Raw genomic sequence first — 5,453 nt, 5'->3', positions numbered from 1 at the left:
TAGAGTGAGTACCTTATAATAACAAAATTGTCCTAATTCCTCCCTCCTGTCCCTTGTATCATTATTATCATTCATTTCACTCGCATACAAACATACACAATAATTTATATACTAAAGATATATACATAATGAAATATATTATTGCAAATTGTTATATTGAACAAATGATCTGTTTGATCTATTGATCAGTTTGATCTGAATTGATCTATTAGATAAATTAAGAATAAGAAAAATAAAAGTTTTCATTTTATCTTAACTTATTCTTATTCCAGTGCTCTTCCTTTCTTGATATACATCCAAGTTACTGACCTATATCATTTTCCTTCTTCCCAAGGAAATTTTCTTTAACATTTCTTTCAAGGCAAGTTTACTGGCAACTAATTCCCTCAATTTTTGCTTGAGAAAGTCTTTATTTCTCCTTCACTTATGAAGAGTAATTTCACAGAATATAGAATTCTAGGTTGGTGGTGCTTTTCCTTCCCCTCTCTCAACACTTTAAATATTTCACTCCATTCTCCTCTTGCTTACATGATTTCCGAGGAGAAGTTGGGTATAATTACTATCTTGACTTCTCCATAGGTAAGGTGGTTTTATTCCCCTCTGGGTTCCTTCAGAATTTTCTCTTCATCTTTTGATTTTTTTTTTCTATAGTTTGTCACTTAGGTGGCTAGATGCAGTTTTTCTCTGGGTATTTATCCTGCTTGATGTTTTCTGAGCTTTGTGGATCTGTGATTTGGTGTCTCATATTGAGAGAAATTCTCGGCCATTATCGTTTTAAATATTTCTCCTGTTTCTTTCTCTTCTGCTTCTGGAATTCCCATCACATCTATGTTACATCATTTGCAGTTGTCTCACAGTTCTTGCATACTCTGTATTTTTTTTTCAGTCTTTTTCCCCCTTTTCAGTTTTGGTAATTTCCATGAGATATTCTCAGGCTCAGAGATTTCTTTCCTCAGCAAAATGCAGTTTACTAATAAGCCTGTCAAAGGCATTCTTCATTTTTGTTACAGTGTTTTTAATCTATAGCATTTCTTTTTGGTTCTTTCTTACCATTTCTATCTCTGATTAAACTGCCCATATATAGAGAGCATATATACTAACCTGTGAATGCTGACACACACATCTATTTTTTTGTGTATCTATGAATTCATACCGAAACCCTGGACACTATTTCAGCACCATAGGATTCATTATAATCCACATCTTTTTAAAAATTATTTTTATTTTATTTTTTATATTTTTATTATTTTATTTTAAGTTCTGGCGTACATGTGCAGAATGTGCAGGTTTGTTACATAGGTAAACGTGTGCCATGGTGGTTTGCTGCACCTATCGACTCATCACCTAATTATTAAGCCCAGCATGCATTAGCTGTTTTCCCTGATGTTCTCTCCCACCACCTTCCCCTGACAGGCCCCAGTAAGTGTTGTTCCCCTCCCTGCGTCCATGTGTTTTCATCTTTCAGCTCCCACTTATGAGTGAGAACATGTAGTATTTGATGTTCCTGCATTAGTTTGCTGAGGATAATGGCTTCCAGCTCCATCCATGTGACTGCAAAGAACATGATCTCATTCCTTTTTATGGCTGTGTAGTATTCCATGGTATATGTGTATGACATTTTCTTTATCCAGTCTATCATTGATGGGTATTTGGGTTGATTCCATATCTTTGCTATTGTGAATAGTGCTATCTGCATCTTTTTCTTATTTGTAACATTTCTCTGATAGAAGCCTGGCTCTCATTATTTACACCATATTTTCACAGTTCAACCCTATTATACCCATAGTTTACAATTGGTAACACATAACTCTGTCAGAGAAAAATTTACAAACTAGAGTACAGTGTTTACATACAATCATTTTTGTCTTTAGCTTTATAGTAGCCAATCTGAACGGTTGTCCAAAGTTACTTAGGTAATCTCCTTTCTTCACAATCCCACATCCTGGGTGACAGTTTTTATAATTTATATACTGTGAAATTAACTTGGTGGATTCTAATGGTTTTGACAAATGCAGAGTTGTGTATCAACCACCAATTTCTTAGTTCCTCTCCATCCCAAATTCTTTTGTCCTGCTTCTTTGTAGTCAATTGCTCCCACCCCCACCCCCAGCAATCATTTACTATTTTCTGTCCCTATAGTTGTGCGTTTTCCAGAAATTTATATGAATGGAATCATATAACATGTAGTCTTTTGGATCCGGCTTTTCTCACTTATAAAAATACATTTAAGTTTTATGCATGCTGTTGGGTGAATCAACAAATGTCGAAACAACAAAATGTTGTTTGTTCCTTGAACTGGCTTTATATATGGTAGATGTTCACTCATTTACCGGTTGAAAGACATCTGGCTTGTTTCCAGTTTGGGATGATTATAGATAAAGTTCTATAAACATTCATATACACATTTTTGCATAAACCTACATTTTTGCTTCTCTTTGATGAACACCTAGAGGTGAGTTTGCTGGGTCATATGATACATGCGTGTTTATAAGAAACTGTCAAACTGATTTCCAAAGTAGCCGTACCATTTTGCATTCTAATGAACAATGTGTGAGTGGTCCAGTTGTCCCAGACCCTTGCTAGTACGTGGTATTATCAGGTTTGTGTGTGTGGTGGTGATTTTTTAAAGCCTTTTTAGTAGGTATGTAGTGGTATCTTAGTTCAGCTTTTAATTTGAACTTCCATAATAACTATTGACGTTAAGCATCTTTTCATGTGCTTCTTCGCCATCTTTTCTGGGTTGAATTGTGTCTATGAATAGAATCTTATTGGAAAATGGAGTCGTTGCAAAATATCAAGTTAAGCTGAGGTTATCTGGATGGTCCTTAATACAATGTGACCAATGTCGTTATAAAGAGGGGAAATTTGAAAACAGATGCATGCACACAGGGAGGATGCTGTGTGAAGATAAAGGCAGAGCCCCACAACCAGCCCTGCCACCACCTTGATCTTGGGACCTGTGGTCTCTGGAACTGAGAGATAATACATTTCTATTGTTTAAGCCACTCTGTTTGTGTACTTTTCATAGTAGTCTTAGCAAATTAATACATTATCTGTATATCTTTTTTGGTGAAGTGTCTGTTTAGAACTTTTACCTATGTTTTTGTGGTTTGGTTTGGTTTTCCTATTGCTTGCTTACTGTCTGTAAGCAACTCCTAGCCACATTTCCTTCTCAGTCATTATAGTTCCATGATGGCTATAATAAAAGAAGTCTTGGCCAGGTGTGGTAGCTTGTGCCTATAATCCCAGCATGTTTGGAGGCCAAGGCAGGTGGATTGCTTGAGGCCAGGAGCTCTAGACCAGCCTGGCCAACATGGCAAAACTCCATCTCTACTAACAGTACGAAAATTAGCCAAGCGTGGTGGCATGCACCTGTAGTCCCAGCTACTTGGGGGGCTGAGGCAGGAGAATCGCTTGAACCCAAGAGGCAGAGGTTGCAGTGAACTGAGATCACACCACTGCACTGCAGCCTGGCCGCCACAGCAAGACTCCATCACAAACAAACAAACAAACAAAAATAAATAAATAAAGAAAAGAAAAAGAAGTCTTAACACAGATATTGATGGGATGGGAAAGTACCCTTGGTCATCCTAGAGAGCATCTATCAAACTGTGTGCTGTGTTTATGAGAAGGCTGGGGAGGGATAGTATGGATGAAAGCCCTGTGTCTGTGATACAGGATGAAAATCTGCAGTTGCATGCAAAAGAGCATTGAATAATAAAGGAAAGAAAGCAAAAGCCTTAACAAAATGAAGGAGTTCTGATGTTTTACTGTACACTGCAACCCTTTCAAAAGCATGTTATCAGCATGTTTTTAAACAGCCTTTTTGAAGTTACTAACTCATGATTGCAAGGTTCACTTTCCTCGACTCCTGAGCTTCCAGAGGTCTCCCCTCCACTTCCTGAGTATCATGAGGATCCTCTCACACAGCAATTCTCAGAAAAGGCCTTGTAGTTTTGTATAAAATCAAGCCTGCAAACGTGAGATATTCAGAAGCTGGGATGTGGGTTTTCCAGCCTCTGAGTGAACATTTCCCTCCTGCCTTGAAGGGCTTTTAAGAAAACTTTCAAAATAGACTTTATTTTATTTTATTTATTTTTTTTTTTGAGATGGAGTCTCGCTGTGTTGCCCAGGCTGGAGTGCAGTGGCGCGATCTTGGCTCACTGCAAGCTCAGCCTCCCGGGATCACACCATTCTTCCTCAGCTTCCTGAGTAGCTGGGACTACAGGCACCTGCCACCATGCCCGGCTAATTTTTTTTGTGTTTTTAGTAGATATGGGGTTTCACCATGTTGGCCAGGATGGTCTTGATCTGCTGACCTTGTGATCCACCCGCCTCAGCCTCCTAAAGTGCTGGTATTACAGGCACGAACCACCGCGCCTGGCCTGGACTTTATATTTTTAGAGCAGTTTTAGATTCACAGCAAAACACAGTGGAAAACACAGAGTTCCCGTATGCCCCTCCCCCCACACATGCACAGCCTCCCCCCCATCAACACCCCCAGCCAGAGTGGTACGTTTGTTATAGTAGAGGAACTTACATGGACACATTATCACTCAAAGTCCATAGTTTACATTAGGGTTCACTCCTTCTATTGTCTGTACAGCCTTTATTTCTAATATGTCTGTGGTCTTATTTTACACAACAAGTTTTTCCAGAGAGATAGGGTGGAAATGGGATGGGGCTGGGGTAGAAATCTACCAACTTTTCTCTCTGCATTTTCCTCCTTCCTTCATTAGATTTATCCAAATTTGGCATAGTGGAAATTCCTTCTAGAATCCAGCCGTTTGCTAAGTAATATTAGTAGTTTCCAGCCCTGCTAAAATGTTTTTTTGTGTGAGCTCTCACATAGCATTTCAAGAAGACCTAAGAGGAGAATGAATCAGGGATTGCTAGCTGTCCACCAACATAGCTTGGAAGTTCCTTTAACTCTTTCACAGAGATAGAGAGTCCCTCTGTACCTATTTTTATGCTATTCCCATCTTCTCGTTTTTCTTGGCAATTTCCTACTTATCTTCCAAGACTCAGCTCACCTGTCTATCCTCTCCATAGGAAGACTTTCCTGAACTCCTAGGCTGAATGTCTTACATTGTTCTCTGTTTCAATCTCTATTTTCACACCTGTTTACTGAGTGCTAGATTATGGGGAAACACCATTATTCATCTTCAATCCTTATCCCATGGCAAATTGCCTCTGGAAACTCTAGTAGATGTCTTATTAAGGGTGACCTTTGTCCTGGGAGGAGACCACCCCCATTAAATTACAGAGGGATTTGAATATCCAGCATTGGAATATGGGACGGGATGACAGAGTGCTGTAGTGTTCCCTTATTTTTAATTCTGATTATACATTATTGTTTTGTATGTAAAAAGTGAGAACATCTACTTATGTATAGGTTAACCTGGACAGCACTTTATTAAAATGCTCTCTTTAAAAAAAATTAGGTACAGAAA

This window comes from Macaca mulatta, chromosome 7, assembly GCF_049350105.2.
Source record: "Macaca mulatta isolate MMU2019108-1 chromosome 7, T2T-MMU8v2.0, whole genome shotgun sequence".
Taxonomy (NCBI): Eukaryota; Metazoa; Chordata; class Mammalia; order Primates; family Cercopithecidae; genus Macaca; species Macaca mulatta.
The sequence above is the reverse complement of the archived record's forward strand: the minus strand, read 5'-3'. Positions refer to the sequence as shown.